Raw genomic sequence first — 19164 nt, forward strand, 5'->3', positions numbered from 1 at the left:
CATTCTCTCCAATGAATGTGTTGACAATAATTTGTAGGTTGTCTTCAGAGTTTGCCCACACAGGGACATTGAGCTACAGTACAATGTCAGAGGTTGGCGTGATCGCTGTTCTGGCCTGCAGGCATCTAAGGTTGAGCAGTTTTCCGCTCATCCTGTAGATTAACTCCACTCTGGCAGGGAGCTTCATGGAGATGGGATGGAATGTTGCAACAAGGAAGACAGTGTGCTGTTGCAGTCCTGCTTCACCCTAGTCAACATTTGTACTGAGTCTGTGGGGAATCTGTTAGTGAGGATCGCACCTTGCATTCCATTGTGAAGCAGGAAGAAAATGGTGACAACTTTCTGCAGACAACCAACTTTGAGGGGGATATTTCTGACAGAGTTGAAGGACTTTGTGATTGAAGAAGGCCATGTACAGAGGTTGGTGCTTTTCCCTATACTTTCCTTGGATGTGTCACACTGAAAATCACATCCACTGTGTCTCTTGATAGGCGGAGGCTGCAGTAAGACTCAAGGAAAGTGTATCTCCCAATTTTTGCTTGTATTAAAAATTCAACTTAAAATTTTGCAAAATTCATAATTAAGCAAACCTCCTACAGATAAACTGGAATTCTCCTCAAATCTATTGTTCAAATTATGATAAATTGTAATTTGCACACTGGGAAACTGCAACCCATATTTACAGTGAACAGACTTAGTTCTTTTCTTTAGAACAGAGTGGTTGCCTAAAAGAGATCTTTAAAGTTATGAAAGAGGCTGTTAGAGTTGGTATACACATGCTTACATTTGTGGGGCAGACCAAAACAAAAGGGGACAAAGATAAAATGGTCACTCAAATTCTGTAAAGAATTCCAGTGGAACTTCTTTGATATCCAAAGAGTACTTACAATGTAAAACTTACTCCAGAAAGAATGATTTGGAGAAGCCAGGGTTGGACTGGGATGGACAAAGTTAAGAATCACACAACACCAGGTTATAGTCCAACAGGTTTATTTTGAGGCACTAATTTTCAGAATGTTGCTCCTTCATCAGGGCAGCGTTCCGAAAACTAGTGTCTCCAAATAAACTTGTTGGACTTGAACCTGGTGTTGGACTTTAACCTGTGATTTTTAACTTTATCCAGAAAGAATGATTGAGGTGAACAGAATGAATGTGGTTAAGACGAGACTAGATTAGTAATTTAGAGGGAAAAGTATAGAGGACTATTCTGATAATGTTAGACAGAATTTGAAGGAAATACAAACAATAATCCCAACATGTTGGGTCTAATGAGTCACAAAGTCATAGATATGTACAGCACGGAAACAGACTCTTTGGTCCAACTTGTCCATGCCGACCAGATATCCCAATCCAATCTAGTCCCACCTGCCAGCACCCAGCCCATATCCTCCAATGTTGGCAACATCCTTGTAAATCTTTTCTGAGCCCTTTCAAGTTTCACAACCTCCTTCCTATGGCAGGCAGACCAGAACTGCACACAATATTCCAATAGTGGCTTCACAACTACAGCTGCAACATGACCTTCCAACTCTTATACTTGATGATCTGACCAATAAAGAAAGCATACCAAACACTTCCTTCACTGTCCTATCTACCTGCAACTCCACTTTCAAGGAACTGAGGACCTGCACTCCAAGGTCACCCCAGGACCTTACCATTAAATGTATAAATCCTGCCCTGATTTGCCTTTCCAAAATGCAGCACCTAACATTTATCTAAATTAAACTCCATCTGCCACTCCTCGGCCCATTGGCCCATCTGATCAAGATCCTGTAGTACTCTGACGTAACCTTTGCTGTCCACTACACCTCCAATTCTGGAGTCATCTGTAAAGTTACTCTTATATTCACATCCAACTCATTTATATAAATGGTAAAAAGCAGTGCACCCAACACCTATCCTGTGGCATATCACTGGTCACAGCCTCCAGTTTGAAAGGCAACCCTCCACCACCATCTTTTGTCTTCTAATTTTGAACCAGTTCTGCATCCAAATGGCTCGTTCTCCCTGTATTCCATGTGATCTAATCTTGCTAACCCGTTTAACATGAGGATTCTTGTTGAACGCCTTACTGAAATCCATATAGATCACATCCGCTGCTCTGCCCTCATCAATTCTCATTATTACTTCTTCAAAAAACTCAATCAAGTTAGTGAGATATGATTTCCCATGCACAAAGCCATGTGCACTATCCCTAATCCATCCTTACCTTCCCAAATACATGTAAATCCTGTCCCTCAGGATTCCCTTCAACAATTTACCCACCAATCATGTCAAGCTCATTGGTCTATAGTTCCCTGACTTTTCCTTACCACCTTTCTTAAACAGTGGCACCACGTTAGCCAACCTCTAGTTAGGCACCTCACCTGGGACTATTGATGATACAAATATCTCCGCAAGGGGCCCAGTAATCACCAGTTTCCCACAGAGTTCTAGGGTACACGTTGTCAGGTCCTGGGGAGTTATCCACCTTTATGCATTTTAAGGCATCCATCATCTCCTCTTCTGCAATATGGACATTTTTCAAGATGTCACAATTTATTTCCTCACACGCTATATCTTCCATGTCCTTCTTCACAGTAAACACTGATACAAAATACTCATTTAGTATCTCGCCCATCTCCTGCAGTTCTACACATAGGCTGCCTTGCTGATAGTTGAGGGGCTCTATTCTTTGCTTGTTACCCTTTTGTTTTTTAAGTATTTATAGAATCCCTTTGGATTCTCCTTAATCTTATTGACCAAAGCTCTGTCATGTCCCCTTTTTGCTTTCCTGGTTTCTCTCAAGTATACTCCCACTGCTTTTATATCTTCCACGGATTCACTCAATATCTGCTGTCTATACCTGACATATGTTTCCTTCCTTTTTTTTCCCCTGACCAAACCCTCAATTTCTCTAGTCATCCAGCATTCCCTACACCTACCAGCCTTGCTTTCACCCTAATAGGAACATACAGTCTCTCGATTCTAGTTATCTCATTTTTGAAGGCTTCCCATTTTCCAGCTGTCCCTTTACCTGCGAACATCTGCCCCCAATCAACTTTTGAAATTTCTTGCCAAATACCATAAAAATTAGCCTTCCTCCAATTTAGAACTTCAACTTTTAGATCTGGTCTATCCTTTTCCATCACTCTTAGCATTATGATCGCTGGCCTCAAAGTACTCCCCACTGACACCTCAGTCACCTGCCCTGTCTTATTTCCTAAGAGTAGGTCAAGTTTTGCAATTTTTCTAGTAGGTACATCCACATACTGAATCAAACAATTTTCTTGTACACACCCAACAAATTCCTCTCCATCTAAACCCTTAACACTATGGCAGTCCCAGTCTATGTTTGGAAAATTAAAATCCCCAGTCATAAACACCGTATTATTCTTACAGATAACTGAGATCAAATTTGTTTCTCAATTTCCAGCTGACTTTGGGGGGGGGGGGGGTCTATTGTACAAGAGTGTGGTGCTGGGAAAGCACAGCATGTCAGGCAGCTTCCGAGGAACAGGAGATCAACATTTCAGACATTAGCCCTTCATCAGGAATCTCTCATGCCCAAAACATTGACTTTTCTGCTCCTCAGATGCTGCCTGACCTGCTGTGCTTTTCTAGCACTACACTCTTGACTCTAATCGCCAGCATCTGCAGATCTCATTTTCTCCAGGTCTATAATACAATCCCAATAAGGTGATCATCCCTTTCCTATTTATCAGTTCCACCCAAACAACTTCCCTGGACGTATTCCCATAAATATCTTCCCTAAGTACAGCTGTAATGTTATCCCTCATCAAAAATGCCACTCTGCCTCCTCTCTTGCCCCTGCTTTCTAACCTTCCTATAACATTTGTAACCTGGAACATTAAGCTGCCAGATCATCCATTCCTGAGCCACACCTCTGTAATTCCCATGATATCCCATTCACATGTTCCTAACCATGCCCTGAGTTCATCTGCCTTCCCTGTTAGGCCTCTTACATTGACATAAATGCAGTTTAATTTATCAGTCCTACCTTGTTCTCTGCTTTGTTCCTGCCTGCCCTGACTGTTTGACTTGCTCCTTTTCCCAACTGTACCAGTCTCAGACTGATCTCTTTCCTCACCATCTCAGAGTCCCCCTTCTGCCCCCCACCAACACCCCCCTACCCCCAATAATTAAATCCTCCCAAGCAGCTCTAGCAAATTTCCCTGCCAGTATATTAGTGCCCTTCCAATTCCGGTGCAATCCATCCTTCTTATACGGATCACTTCTACACAAGAAGATAGTCCAATGATCCAAAAATGTTAACTCTTGTCCTGTACACCAGCTCCTCAGTCTTCTCTATCCTTCTATTCCTACCCTCACTAGTTCATAACACCAGGAATAGTCCAGATATTACTACCCTCAAGGACCATCTGCACCATCTCAGAGATTTCTTTGATCCTGCCTCCAAGGAGGCAACACACCATTCTGATTTCTTGCTGCCAGCCGCAGAAACATCTTTCTGACTAGAGAGTCCCCTATCACAATCGATCACTTGGAACCTGGCATACCCTTCATTACATTAGAGCCATTTTTGGTACCAGAAACTTGGCTGTTTGTGCTACATTCCCCTGCGAGTACATCACCCTGTACATCTTCCAAAACAGCATACTCATTCAAGTTGGGATAGCCACTGGAGACTCCTGCACTACCTGCCCCCCTCTCCTATCTTTCCTGGAGGTAACCCATCTGCCTGACTGTATCTGTGTTTTTTCTCCCTTCCTATAACTGCCATCCATCACACCCACTAGCTCCTGTAAATTCCTCATTGCCTCTAACTGCCACTCCAATCAATCCATAAAATATGATAGGATTCACAACCAAAGACACTTCCTGCAGACATGATTATCAGTAACATGGAAACTCCCCTAATTTCACACATTCGACAGAAAAGGCACACCACTCTACTGAAGGCCATTTTTGCTCCTTCACAATCTACAGACCCCAGAAAATAGCACGGTCTTACTGCTCTAAAAAAAACACTGCTTCAGGCTAACTTGGTACCTGTCTTTATTAAAAATTTAATCAAGTGACAGATCTCAATAAAACATATAATCAAAAAAGAACCCACTCTACTCACTACTGTAGATTTACAGTAATGTTACACTTATAAAACTATGCGCTTAGCTTCTGCTGTGAGCTCTCCCACACAGGTTCCTCCAAGGTCAGCTGTTCGTTAATTTTTCTTTGATGCACTATGATGTCCATACATATTTGAACTCAAACAGCAAAGGCAGTAGTTGTGCAGATTCACTGCTGTGTCAGATAGCAGTATAGGTTTCTTTCTCTGACCATGTGGTCTCTGCCTTTCACTCTTACTCCTTTTAAAAGTGCTGTTTTTTTGATCTTTTCTCCACCAAAGTTCCAAAACAATGCAACAGCTTATAAAACAGTATTACTGCTCCTGGAATTCAAGGAAATCACCTCTAACACAAAATACTTCAAAAAGGGAGCAGCTCTTACAGCCACAAGTTTTTCCTGTCCTCCACCTTAGATTACCTTGCCCAAAATATCTTGTAACAAGATGGTTGGCATTTTGTACATCACAAAATGAAATACACCTTGTCTTAAAGTAATAATGTACTTATGTTGTACTTGTGGAGTGGATAGAAAAGAGTGTGAAATACCAATTTATTTGTACAATGATAAACAAACAAAAGGCTAGCCACCTTTGGAGTAGTTTGTTTGCAGGCAAAGAGACCTCTGGCAAGTGGAAGGCCTTTAAAAGTGAGATAGCTAGAGTTCAAGGTATATATGGTCCTGTGAGAGTGAAAGGCAAGGTTGATCGGAATAGGGAACCATGGATGACAACAGATATTCAGGCTTTGACAAGAAAAAAAGCAGGTATGACTCAGGTACAGTCAGCTAGGATCAAGGGAATACATAGAAGATACAGGAGTGACTGGAGAAGGAAATCAGGAAGGCAAAATGACATAAGAGATAGCCTTGGCTGAGGAGATCAGCATGAATCCAAAGAGGTTCTTTAAGTATATTAAAGGAAAACAAATAGCTAGGGAGAGAATAGAGCTTCTCAAAGACCCAAGTGGACATGTATGAGTAGAACCACAGGAGATTGGCGAGGTTCTCAATGAATATTTCTCCTCTGTGGTTACCGTGAAGAAAGACATGAAGACTTGGGAACTTGGGGAAGAACACTGCAAGGGGCGAGAGAAGAAATTGCGGGAGCCCTGGCTAATACATTTGCACCATTCACCACGGATGAGGTCCCAGAAGACCGAATGGTAGCGAATGTTGTGCCCTTATTTAAGAAGGACTGCAAAGAAAATCCTAGGAACTATGGACCAGTAAGCTGAACATCTATGATAAGTAAGTTACTTAAGAAGATTCTGAGATAAGATATACATGCATTTGGAAAGACAGGGTTTGATTAGGAATAGTCAGCATGGCTTTGTGAATGGGAGATCATGCCTCACAAATTTGTTAAGAGTTCTTTGATGAAGTGACCAGGAAGGTTGATGAGGGCAGGGTGATAGACATAGTCTATATGGATTTCAGTAAGGCCTTCGATAAGGTTCCACATGGTAGGCTGCTCTGGAAGGTTAGATCACATTGAATCGAGGCCGAGCTAGCAAATTGGATCTACAATTGGCTTGATGGTAAGAAGCAAAAGGTAATGGTGGCAGGATGCTTGTCAGACTGGAGGCCTGTGACTAGTGGAGTGCCTAAGGTGTTATTACTGGACCCATTGCTATTTGTTATCTATATCAACGTTTTGGGTGTGAATGTACACGGTATGATTAGTAAGTTTGCAGATTACACTAAAATAGGTGGTATCGGGGGCAGTGAGGAAGGTTGTCAGAAATTGTAACAGGACCTTGATCAGCTGGGGAAGTGGGCTGAGAAATGGCAAATGGAGTTTAATTGAAATAAGTGATTTTGAATTTTGTCCTCTCATCTTCCTTCTCACTCCTGGGAGCAACACAGGATCCCACTCCACTACTCCCAATGTCAACGTAATACATATCCAGTCAGGAAATATCACAGACCTGAACCTTTAACTCTGCATCTCTCTCCCCAGATGTTGCCAGACTTGTGTGTCTTTGTCAATTTCCATGCTTTTAAACAGAGATTTCCAGCATTGGCAATATTTTGTCTTTGTACTGACAACACAATATAGGTTCCAGCACAATGGAGACCATTCATCCAGTTTATCCACTTACCTTGAAAAGCATGTTGGGGAGCATCTGGACTCCCAGGATCGAGAAGGAAAGTGAGAGGACAAAATGCAAAATCTTGATGATGGGATGAACTTTTGCAAATAAGTTCTCCAAAGGCTTGCATGACGAAGCCTACTCATTCAGTTTATTCGCTTGAAAAGCATGTTGAACAGCTTCGGGACTCCTCTCATCTTCTGGGATTCCTTCTGGTCCGGCTTGTCCTTTTAAATAAGTTGATGACGGGAGAGGCGGTGTGTGAGTCATGCTCAGGAGTTCTCTGAAAGCAGGCACGTTCATTCACCAGGTTTGTGTCACCTGGAAGAAGGAAGTTGCGTTGTGACATGCACAAATGGAATTCCCCCGTTTTCCTGAACGTCGATTGGGGGGGGGGCTAATTTTATGGGAATTGGAGTCTTTGACCGTTTCTAACACTTTTACTACTCGCGGTTGACTAGCCCTCCTCTGGGAGATGGTGCGGGGCGGTTTCTAAAGGTCAGTGAGTATCTTTCATGGGACATCATTTATCGTGTCTCACATACCAGATTTGGAAACTATTTCTTTTTAAGGGGTGTATTAGACGGGACAGAACCAGTATATACTGAGAACGTATCCGCATGGGCGAGAAATTTATTGAGGAATTGAACCAAAGGTGAATTGGAAATCAATGGCGTGTCCTGGTACCTGGCCATTCGGCTCAAACAGATTTCTTTGTAAAGGCGAGGAGACAAATCCAAAGGGGAGGGATACATCTACATGGGGTCTGAGTAGTGTTTATATATGGGATGGTTTGATATATCATCTCTTTTACTCACTTCTGTAAGTGTGTCTCAGTTGAAAGTACCGATGCTTCTCGAAGTTAAATATTATTTCAGATTAAATCTCCATTCCAATGTTTCTCGCTCTCAGCAGCCAAACAATATCTGTGCAGGCAGAAACGTGTCAGCAATATTTCCTCAGAACTGCTGGAAGAGATGAGAGGAGCAACAGTGATCGCACCAATGCAGAGGCAGATAACTGCAGAGAGACAGGGAAAGGATAAGGGATATCTCTGATATGGCCAAGGGAAGATGCCCACATTCCTGATGAAGGACTTATGCCCCAAAGACATCGGTTCTCCTGCTCTTCTGATGCAGCTTGCTGCTGTGCTGTTAGACAAAGGAGGTGGTAATAGGACATAGAAAGGAAGGACAATTTGAGAGGAGCTGTAAATGGCAATTGCAGAACCAGCACCTGCTCTTCCCCAACAGGGAAGCAGTGGTTGTGACCTGAAATTATTGAACTTTGTTGAGTCTGGAATAATGTAAACTACCTAATCAAAAACAAAGGTATGCCTTTTAATCTTCAATGAAATGGTGCAAGAGGTTTAAGACTGCGAGGCCAAAATGAGATGGGACAAAAATTAAAATTAAATTTTAGAATTTCAGGCTCAAGCTTGTGAATGGGATAGACGTCTGACAAAACAATTCTCTGTACTATGGTTGACTGGGCCCTCAATCATGTCTGTCTCATTTTACACATTGTTGTCCTCAACTCATCCCCTCCAACCCCACCCAGAATCTGAATATGATGTCCACTTTATCCATATTCTAGTTCCCACCAGCCTTCACTTTGAACAGATGATCCTCCCTCACTTTGACAATCTCCAGTGTAAAGCCCAACACATCCTCCCCTCCCATTCTATTCTCAGCAATTCAAAGGTTTTGTTCCACTCAAATCAATACCATCGCCCTTCATACCTGGTCCCCTTTCCACAGCACTTTATTGTGCAAGTGCAGGAGATGTATTATCTGTAATAGAGACATAGAGATGTACAGCACAGAAACTGACCCTTTGGTCCAACTCGACCATGCCGACCAGATATCCTAAACTAATCTAGTCCCAACTGCCAGCACCCGGCCCATATCTCTCCAAACCCTTCCTATTCATATAGCCATCCAGATGTCTTTTAAATGTTGCAATTGTACCAGCCTCCACCACTTCCTCTGACAGCTCATTCCATGTACGTACCACCCTCTGTGTGAAAACGTTGCCCCTTAGGTCTCTTTCAATCTTTCCCTTCTCACCCTAAACCTATGCCCTCTAGTTCTGGGCTCCCTCACCTCAGGGAAAAGACTTTGTCTATTTATCCTATCCATGACCCTCATGATTTTATAAACTTCAATAAGGTCATCCCTCAGCCTCCGACGCTCCAAGGAAAACAGCCCTAGCCTATTCAACCTCTCCCTATAGCTCAAATCCTCCAAATCTGGCAAAATCCTTTTAAATCTTTTCTGAACCCTTTCAAGTTTCGTAACATCTCTCCAATAAGAAGGAGACCAGAATTGCTTGCAGTATTCCAACAGTGGCCTAACCAATGTCCTGTACAGCTGCAACATTACCTCCCAACTCCTGTACTCAATACTCTGACCAATAAAGGAAAGCATACCAAACGCCGCCTTCACTCCACTTTGAAGGAGCTATGAACCTGCACTCCAAGGTCTCTTTGTTCAGCAACACTCCCTAGGACCTTACTGTTAAGTGTATATGTCCTGTTAGGATTTGCTTTCCCAAAATGTAGCATCTCGCATTTATCTAAATTAAACTCCATCTGCCACTCTGTAGCCCATTTGATCATGATCCTGTTGTAATCTGAGGTAACCTTCTTCGGTGTCCACTACACCTCTAATTTAGGTGTCATCTGCAAACTTATTAACTATACCTGTTATGCTCACATCCAAATAATTTATATAAAAGATGAAAAGTAGTGGATCCAGCACCAATTCATGTGGCACTCCACTAGTCACAGGCCTCCAGTCTGAAAAACAGCCCTCCACTACCACCCTCTGTCTTCTACCTTTGAGCCAGTTCTGTATCCAAATGGCTAGTTCTCCCTGTATTCCGTGAGACCTAACCTTGCTAACCAGTCTCCCATGGGGAACCTTGTCGAAAGCCTTACTGAAGTCCATATAGATCTCATTTACCACTCTGCCCTCATCAATCCTCTTTGTTGCTTCTTCAAAAAACTCAATCAAGTTTGTGAGACTTGATTTCCCATGCACAAAGCCATGTTGACTATCACTAATCAGTCCTTCCCTTTCTAAATACATGTACATCCTGTCCCTCAGGATTCCCTCCAACAATTTGCCCACCACTGATGCCTGGCACACTGGTCTATAGTTCCCTGGCTTGTCCTTACCACCTTTCTTAAACAGTGGCACCACATTACCCAACCTCCAGTCTTCCAGCACCTCACCTGTGACTATCGATGATACAAACGTTTCAGTAAGTGCCCCCAACAATCACTTCCCTAACCTTCCACAGACTTCTGGGGTACACCTGATCAGGTCCTGGGGATTTATCCACTTTTATGCATTTCAAGATATCCAGCGCTTCCTCCTCTGTAATATGGGCGTTTTTCAAGATGCCGCCATCTATTTCCCTTCAGTCTTTATCTGTCCTTTCTCCTCTTTCTTCCAGTTATCCAGAACTCAAAACACTACTTCCAAATAGCAGCAAATTACTTATACTTCTTTCAAGGTAGACATTTTAAAAATTGAAGAATGTGGGCATCACAAGTAAAGCCATATTTCTTGACTAATCTTAAACGGAATATTTTGTTAGGTCATTTCAGAGGGCAGGTAAGAATCAGCCCTTGTGGGTCATTGCTGTGATTCCAGAGCCATATTCAAGCTGGACTGGATCAGGACAATTGTTTTCCTTCATGAAATGGCATTGGGAAAGAAAATGTTCCTTTCTTATGATAGTCCAGCAATTGAATAATCACCATTACTGATAACCTAATTAAAGAATTTGGAATTTCAAAACAAAAATGAAATTCCTCAACTGCCATAGTAGGATTTGAAATAATCGCTCAAGATATACACAGTATTCACTACTCATAGTGTTTCATTTTGAGACCAAATGCAAATGGAATGATCGTGTAGGGGATAGAGAAATGGGTACAAAGGATCTTGCACTCTGGCTGAAATGCAAGGTAATGAAAACAAAGTCAGATTACAACCAAATATCAAACATAAGGTGCTATTTTATATTAAGTAAAAATAATATAAAACTGCATCTTTGAATTCCAATCTATTCCTGCTAATTCAAATTGATTCACTTCTGGGATTCCTTCTGGTCCGGCTTGTCCTTTTAAATAAGTTGATGACGGTGTGTGAGTCATGCTCAGGAGTTCTCTGAAAGCAGGCACGTTCATTCACCAGGTTTGTGTCAAGGGGAAGAAGGAAGTTGCGTTGTGACATGCACAAATGGAATTCCCCCGTTTTCCTGAACGTCGATGGAGGGATGAGGGAGGCCGAACTTTATGGGAATTGGAGTCTTTGTCCGTTTCTGACACTTTTACTACTCGCGGTTGACTAGCCCTCCTCTGGGAGATGGTGCGGGGCGGTTTCTAAAGGTCAGTGAGTATCTTTCATGGGACATCATTTATCGTGTCTCACATACCAGATTTGGAAACTATTTCTTTTTAAGGGGTGTATTAGACGGGACAGAACCAGTATATACTGAGAACGTATCCGCATGGACGAGAAATTTATTGAGGAATTGAACCAAAGGTGAATTGGAAATCAATGGCGTGTCCTGGTACCTGGCCATTCGGCTCAAACAGATTTCTTTGCAAAGGCGAGGAGACAAATCCAAAGGGGATGGATACATCTACATGGGGTCTGAGTAGTGTTTATATATGGGATGGTTTGATATATCATCTCTTTTACTCACTTCTGTAAGTGTGTCTCAGTTGAAAGTACCGATGCTTCTCGAAGTTAAATATTATTTCAGATTAAATCTCCATTCCAAAGACTCTCGCTCTCAGCAGCCAAACAATATCTGTGCAGGCAGAAACGTGTCAGCAATATTTCCTCAGAACTGCTGGAAGAGATGAGAGGAGCAACAGTGATCGCACCAATGCAGAGGCAGATAACTGCAGAGAGACAGGGAAAGGATAAGGGATATCTCTGATATGGCCAAGGGAAGATGCCCACATTCCTGATGAAGGACTTATGCCCCCAAAGACATCGGTTCTCCTGCTCTTCTGATGCAGCCTGCTGCTGTGCTGTTAGACAAAGGAGGTGGTAATGGGACATAGAAAGGAAGGACAATTTGAGAGGAGCTGTAAATGACAATTGCAGAACCAGCACCTGCTCTTCCCTAACAGGGAAGCAGTGGTTGTGACCTGAAATTATTGAACTTTGTTGAGTCTGGAATAATGTAAACTACCTAATCAAAAACAAAGGTATGCCTTTTAATCTTCAATGAAATGGTGCAAGAGGTTTAAGACTGCAAGGCCAAAATGAGATGGGACAAAAATTAAAATTAAATTTTAGAATTTCAGGCTCAAGCTTGTGAATGGGATAGATGTCTGACAAAACAATTCTCTGTACTATGGTTGACTGGGCCCTCAATCATGTCTGTCTCATTTTACACATTGTTGCCCTCAACTCATCCCCTCCAACCCCACCCAGAATCTGAATATGATGTCCACTTTATTCATATTCTAGTTCCCACCAGCCTTCACTTTGAACAGATGATCCTCCATCACTTTGACAATCTCCAGTGTAAAGCCCAACACATCCTCCCCTCCCATTCTATTTTCAGCAATTCAAAGGTTCTGTTCCATTCAAATCAATACCATCGCCCTTCATACCTGGTCCCCTTTCCGCAGCACTTTATTGTGCAAGTGCAGGAGATGTATTATCTGTAATAGAGACATAGAGATGTACAGCACGAAAAATGACCCTTTGGTCCAACTCGTCCATGCCGACCAGATATCCTAAACTAATCTAGTCCCAACTGCCAGCACCCTGCCCATATCTCTCCAAACCCTTCCTATTCATATAGCCATCCAGATGTCTTTTAAATGTTGCAATTGTACCAGCCTCCACCACTTCCTCTGACAGCTCATTCCATGTGCGTACCACCCTCTGTGTGAAAATGTTGCCCCTTAGGTCTCTTTCATATCTTTCCCTTCTCACCCTAAACCTATGCCCTCTAGTTCTGGGCTCCCTCACCTCAGGGAAAAGACTTTGTCTATTTATCCTATCCATGACCCTCATAATTTTATAAACTTCAATAAGGTCATCCCTCAGCCTCCGACGCTCCAAGGAAAACAGCCCTAGCCTATTCAACCTCTCCCTATAGCTCAAATCCTCCAACTCTGGCAAAATCCTTTTAAATCTTTTCTGAACCCTTTCAAGTTTCGTAACATCTCTCCAATAAGAAGGAGACCAGAATTGCTTGCAGTATTCCAACAGTGGCCTAACCAATGTCCTGTACAGCTGCAACATTACCTCCCAACTCCTGTACTCAATACTCTGACCAATAAAGGAAAGCATACCAAACGCCTTCTTCACTATCCTATCTACCTGCGACTCCACGTTGAAGGAGCTATGAACCTGCACTCCAAGGTCTCTTTGTTCAGCAACACTCCCTAGGACCTTACTGTTAAGTGTATATGTCCTGTTCGGATTTGCTTTCACAAAATGTAGCATCTCGCATTTATCTAAATTAAACTCCATCTGCCACTTTGCAGCCCATTTGATCAAGATCCTGTTGTAATCTGAGGTAACCTTCTTCGGTGTCCACTACACCTCTAATTTAGGTGTCATCTGCAAACTTACTAACTATACCTGTTATGCTCACATCCAAATAATTTATATAAAAGATGAAAAGTAGTGAATCCAGCACCAATCCATGTGACACTCCACTGGTCACAGGCCTCCAGTCTGAAAAACAACCCTCAACTACCATCCTCTGTCTTCTACCTTTGAGCCAGTTCTGTATCCAAAAGGCTAGTTCTCCCTGTATTCCGTGAGATCTAACCTTGCTAACTAGCCTCCCATGGGGAACCTTGTCGAAAGCCTTACTGAAGTCCATATAGATCACATTTACCACTCTGCCTTCATCAATCCTCTTTGTTGCTTCTTCAAAAAACTCGATCAAGTTTGTGAGACTTGATTTCCCATGCACAAAGCCATGTTGACTATCACTAATCAGTCCTTCCCTTTCTAAATACATGTACATCCTGTCCCTCAGGATTCCCTCCAACAATTTGCCCACCACTGATGCCTGGCACACTGGTCTATAGTTCCCTGGCTTGTCCTTACCACCTTTCTTAAACAGTGGCACCACATTACCCAACCTCCAGTCTTCCAGCACCTCACCTGTGACTATCGATGATACAAACGTTTCAGTAAGTGCCCCCAACAATCACTTCCCTAACTTTCCACAGACTTCTGGGGTACACTTGATTTATCCACTTTTATGCATTTCAAGTTTTCCAGCGCTTCCTCCTCTGTAATATGGAGGTTTTTCAAGATGCCGCCATCTATTTCCCTACAGTCTTTATCTGTCCTTTCTCCTCTTTCTTCCAGTCATCCAGAACTCAAAACCCTACTTCCAAATAGCAGCAAATTACTTATACTTCTTTCAATGTAGACATTTTAAAAATTGAAGAATGTGGGCATCACAAGTAAAGCCATATTTCTTGACTAATCTTAAACGGAATATTTTGTTAGGTCATTTCAGAGGGCAGGTAAGAATCAGCCCTTGTGGGTCATTGCTGTGAGTCCAGGGCCATACTCAAGCTGGACTGGATCAGGACAATTGTTTTCCTTCATGAAATGGCATTGGGAAAGAAAATGTTCCTTTTTTATGATAGTCCAGCAATTGAATAATCACCATTACTGATAACCTAATTAAAGAATTTGGAATTTCAAAACAAAAATGAAATTCCTCAACTGCCATAGTAGGATTTGAAATAATCGCTCAAGATATACACAGTATTTACTACTCATAATGTTTCATTTTGAGACCAAATGCAAATGGAATGATCGTGTAGGGGATAGAGAAATGGGTACAAAGGATCTTGCACTCTGGCTGAAATGCAAGGTAATGAAAACAAAGTCAGATTACAACCAAATATCAAACATAAGGTGCTATTTTATATTAAGTAAAAATAATATAAAACTGCATCTTTGAATTCCAATCTATTCCTGCTAATTCAAATTAATTCTTCACTCAAAGAACATTTGTTGTCCATAAAACAAATGAAACAGTGCAAAATTAACAGGAGTCAGTTGCATCCTCGTCAGCTTTACACAACATGCCATAACATGACAATGCACGTGATGAATGCAGGGCAAACAAACTGGATTGAATCCTGTTGGTAAACCAAGAGGAATGAAGCTTAAGGTGGACAGAGAAGCGCAAATCTCAATTATTATGAAGATGTACTATATAAAAATTAATCTTTAAGTTCAAGGACTGGTTTCACATATTAAACATTTTGAAATGGACATTGTATACTTAAGTTGCTAGATCTTGCAGCTTCAAGTTGGACAAGTCTCTTGAACGTTTCCAAATTCAATTACAAAATGGACATACCAAGATAATCCTGTGGATTTCTACAATTGCTTGTATCAATGACTACTCCAAGAACACTGGAAACACTTTCCTGATATTGACACAATGCCTAATATGGTAAACAGAATTCCATTGACTCCTTTACTGGAAGAGAATGCAAATCTGTCTAAAGGAACCAATTGTTTCAGGTCAGATGAGGTGGCAGATTACCCAATTATTTGATGACCGTGACACAGTATTTTGAACCATGACTGTACAGGTTGAAAGCCAGCCACCTGACAGCAGCTATCTTTACTATCAAGTATGGAAAAAGTTTAAAATTATACAACACCAGGTTATAGTCCAACAAGTTTATTTGGAAGCACTAGCTTTTGGAGCACTGCTATTTCATTAGGTAGCATTCCAATAGCTAGTGCTTTCAAATAAAGCTGTTGGACTATAATCTGGTATTGTGTGATTTTTAACTTGTTCCACCCCAGTCCAACAATAGCTCCCCGACATCAAATATAGAAAAATCAGGGGAAGCTGCTCTCTCTATTAAAATGCAATAGCAGAAGTGAGAAATAGCTGTTTCTCTCACATCCGTTTAACAGCTGAGGTTTGAGTGGCCAGAGCCTTGTCCTGTGTTTACATTCCTGCAAGTGCATTCTACAGAAAAAGCCTCTGAGTTTCCACAGCAACAACCCTAGCAGGGGAAGTGACATTCCAGCCATATCTTAAAATGCATTATCCATCAAAAACCAAAGACTGCAAAATTTTACAGCTGGATAGACTGTCAAAAATGTACCTACCTCAACTTTAATCTGTAATTGTGTGCTTGGATTTCAATCATGTGTTGCTGTTTAAGACTTAATTAACTATTTAATGCTTGCACCCAGGTCACTTTCAGAGCAATTAACCTGACTTGACAGTATGGGTCCTGAAAAAGGGTCACTGGACCTAAAACATTAACTCTGTTTTCTCTCTCCACAGATGCTGCCAGACTTGGTGAGTTTTTTCAAGAAATTTCTGATTTCTAGCATCTACAGTTCTATGATTCTTTTGCAATTTTTTTAATTGTCTGAGGGTGGGGAGATAAAAAAATGGTCACCCAAAAATAACACAACTAAAGATCTGTCAATATTATGATGAGTCGAGCAACCTATATAATAAATGCCAACATGCATTTAATGAATAACACAGTAGTTTGTTACTCACAGATTTGATTCACTCCTCATGGTTATTCAGAAATAGTTGAAGACATTCCCAAAATGGGTATGTTGACACGTGAAGATTTGCTTTGCCAGGTCTGAGACAACAATGGTTGCTATGGAGCTCCAACAGATTTGTGACAGCTGTACTCCTTCCAACAGGCCGCCACCCTCACAGCTATTCCCTCCCCACCCCACAACAGTTCTCACCAAGCATTCACAACAATGTTAAAGTCTCAAAATGGGATCCGATTGAGAAAAAGCTTGAAAAGCACCATGACAGATCCTGACAACATTCTGGCAATCGTTCAGAAGACTTATGCTCTATAATTCACTGTTCTTGTAGAAAAGCTGAAGCGATATAACTACAACATGGGCATTTACCTGATAAAGTGGGAAATTGATCAGGAATGTCCTGTACAAACGAAGGAAGACAAATCCAACCCGGTCAATTCCAGCTTCATCAGTATAAATTTGACCATCAGCAAACATTGTGGAAAGGTATACCCAGCAGTACTTTCTCAATAATAATATCTCCTCAGTAAGGATGACTTTTGGGGTCGTAAGAGTTTTCAGCTCTTGACATCATCATTGGCTTGGTCAAAGTGTGGACAAAAGAGCTGAATATCAGAGGTAGAATGAGAGTAACCTGACATCAGGGTACCCAATGTGCCACTGAGGAGACCTAGAAAAATGGATGTCAATAGGATTCTGAGGGAAATCTCTCTACTGGTTGAAATTATACCCAATACAAACGAAGTTGGTTGTTGTTGTAGCAAGTCAATCATTTTAGTGACAGGACATGGCTGCAGGGGTTTCTCAGGGTAGTATCCAAGGCCTAACCATATTCATATTCATATCCAAACCAATGACTTTCTAGCCATCATAAACGATTTTCAAACCTGTAACCAATACTACTTAGAAGTACAATGGCAGCAAATTATTGGGAGTGCAAGTTGTTCTTTAAACCACTTTCATCTGGTGATCTCCCAAGCTGATAGTATCCTAACCTCCCTGTGCTATATTTTTATGGAAATGGCTCCTTCAAAAGATCTATCAGTGGCCTGTATGGATCTCTCAAATCAATCAAGTCTGTTACCGATGTTATGTGCCTGATTCCATTGCTTCACATTGTTTCCCATTGCTGACGTCAATGCTGCCACTTGGGAGCAGGTTTTGCCAATATAGTTGGATTCCCAAAGGAAGCTATAGACTATACACATGTTGTATTGACAACACCATACAGCAGACATTATCACTGGAAAAGGCTTCCACTTAGTAAACATACAAAAAATGTGTGACCTTCAGTACCACACCTGAGAAGTCTGTGCCAAATATCTTAGACCCTTGTGCATCCTCGAGAATGCACAAGGGTCATTTTTTACAAAGGTGGCCATCGGGCGACAAGGGCTACACTTGGCAACCATGTTGATGACTCCATTACACAACCTCTTGACTGAGGTGGGACATAGATACATTGCAGTCAATTCCTTCACTGTCATAGAGCAGATGATTGGCCTCCTAAAGATAAGTTCTGTTGCTTGGATCAGTCTGGAGGGGCCTTGCTGTACATTCCAAACAGAGTGTGCTGAATATGCATGCATTCAGTGCTCTAGACAACAAATCATGTGATGGATACTGAAGAGCTAGGAGGGTGGCAGCAGTATTCCCATCAGGAAGATGAGAACCTTGAACAAGACAAATATCACTTTCAGCATAATAGTGGTGCACCATCAAGTGCCATGAGCTAGACGGGATTTAATTGACATGAGGTTCCACTTAGGAGACAGTGAGGACTGCAGATGTGGGAGAGTCACAGTTAAAAAGCAAGGCACTGGAAAAAGCACAGCAGGTCAGGCAGCATCCAAGAAATAGGAGAGTCAACATTTCGGGCTGGGCCCTTCATGCTCCTTCGATGCTGCCTGACCTGCTGTGCTTTTTCCATCATTTCTACTATGAGGTTCCAATTGATGTGAATTGGGTGAGGTTATTTGTATTGACTATAAAATTGTCATTGTTCAAAGGCAAGCAGCCCTATATATTCCCAGAAGCCAGTGTAGCTGTTTATTATTCATTTTTTAAATTCATTTTTCCCGTTATTCAATGAAAATGTACATTATAAATTATTTGAAGGCTTTCCAACATGTAATGCTCCCACATTAAACAATGACAAGGTGTTAGGCTACACTGAGGGTTAGGGAAAGAGTCGCACTCCCTCAGTCAAGGTCCTATTATGAAATGGTGCTGAGGATGTGTAACTTCATTCTTGGAGTTGCAGTTACAATGCCAATTGGTCAGACAGGTGATGATGTAAAAGGGCAATACATTTACAATTTGAGATTCTTTTTCCAATGCAGTGTCAGTCTTCCCACTGATGTGTTCTCGGAGGTTTTTATTTTTAGTTTCCCTCCTACCATGTGTATTTTAAA

This window comes from Chiloscyllium punctatum, chromosome 37 (genome assembly GCF_047496795.1).
Source record: "Chiloscyllium punctatum isolate Juve2018m chromosome 37, sChiPun1.3, whole genome shotgun sequence".
NCBI classification, from domain to species: Eukaryota; Metazoa; Chordata; class Chondrichthyes; order Orectolobiformes; family Hemiscylliidae; genus Chiloscyllium; species Chiloscyllium punctatum.